This window comes from Tenrec ecaudatus, chromosome 4 (genome assembly GCF_050624435.1).
Source record: "Tenrec ecaudatus isolate mTenEca1 chromosome 4, mTenEca1.hap1, whole genome shotgun sequence".
Classification (NCBI taxonomy): Eukaryota; Metazoa; Chordata; class Mammalia; order Afrosoricida; family Tenrecidae; genus Tenrec; species Tenrec ecaudatus.
In genome coordinates, this window is record NC_134533.1 from 79945228 (window position 1) to 79946730 (window position 1503).

At 53.6% G+C, this 1503-nt stretch overlaps 1 pseudogene; it reads left to right on the plus strand.

Moving 5' to 3' along the window:
• The first annotated feature begins 294 nt into the window (after positions 1-294).
• On the plus strand, positions 295-1196 carry LOC142445931 (WW domain-binding protein 1 pseudogene; annotated as a pseudogene).
• Positions 1197-1503: the final 307 nt, after the last annotated feature.

The following is a 1503-nucleotide window of genomic DNA, read 5'->3' on the forward strand; positions in this document are numbered from 1 at the left end:
TAAAACCTTATGCAATCCCAATTTCAAATATCCTATCTTCTGATCACCACTGCTTCTTATCTATGCAGACTTCACAGAGACCTAAAAGCTATGGATTCTACTACTGTTTCACTCTCCCTATCTGTGCCCAACTAGTGCCTTAATCTACAACCTATTATCATCTCCCCCATTACACGAATCTTCAATCATCTTTCCCCTTTCTCACTTCATTGCACTCTCCTTAAAAAATTCCCACCTCAAGCTCCGGCGGCGGAGTGATGGTGGCGGCAGTGAAGATGGGCCAGGCAGGAACCATGGCGGTGGCAGCAGAGGTGGCAGGGGCGGGGTGGCTGGCGATAGAGGAGGCTCTGGTCTTCAGGGGGCTCTAAGCGGAGGAATGGCTCGGGCCAGCAGCGTGAACAGCAAGCAGCGAGGAGGCCTGAGGGGCACTTCGTTCGCCGCAACAGCAGCTTCGAGATCGATGTCCTGGAGTGAACAACCAGCCCTACCTCTGTGAGAGCGGTCGCTGCTGTGGGGAGACCGGCTGCTGCACCTACTATGACGACGAGCTTTGGTGGTTCTGGCTGCTCTGGACTGCCTCATCCTCTTTAGCTGCTGTTGCGCCTTCCGCCACCGACGGACTAAGCTCCGGCTGCAGCAACAGCAGCGGCAGCGTGAGATCAACTTGTTGGCCTACCACGGGGCATGCCATGGGGCTGGCCCTGTCCCTCCTGGTTCATTACTTGACCTCTGCCTCCTCAGCGCCTTCAAACCACCAGCCTATGAGGATGTGGTACACCGCCCGGGCACACCACTGCCTCCTTACACTGTGCCCCCACCTGCCCCTCAACTGCTTCCAGTGAATGTACCCACCGCCCTCCAACATCCAGCTGCCCTGCCCACTGCGAGGGAACCAATGTGGAAGGTGTCCCCACCCACCAGCATGACCCCCCTCACCAGGACGGTGTGCCTAGGGTTGGAGTGAGCTCTGCCTCCACCCCTACCCCCACCCCCCGTGCCGCTACCGCCTGACAGGTGACTGGGGCTTCGAGCTCTGCCCCTGCCCAGACTCCAGGGAAGGTGAGCCTGTCAAAGAGGCAAGCTCTCTTACCACCGCCCATCTGGAGGACCACTCTCCTTGTGTACTGCCCCCAACTTCTATACTCCACGTCTCTCCTGTGGGGCTGGCTTCAGGTGAAGGGGAAGTCCCTGAGTAGTTTTGGGAGGGAGCTTGGCAGGTTTCTTGCTCACATAAAACAGCCCTGGTCCCCAACTCCTGGGATTCTCCTTGACCCTGCTCTTTTTTTTTTTTAATTTTAACAATTTATTAGGGGCTCATACAATTCTTATCACAGTTCATACATATACATACATCAATTGTATAAAGCACATCTGTACAGTCTTTGCCCTAATCATTTTTTTCTCCTCTTTTCGTTTTTTACATTTTATTAGGGACTCATACAACTCTTATCACCATCCATACATATACATACATCAATTGTATAAAGCCCTGCTCTTTCTAGA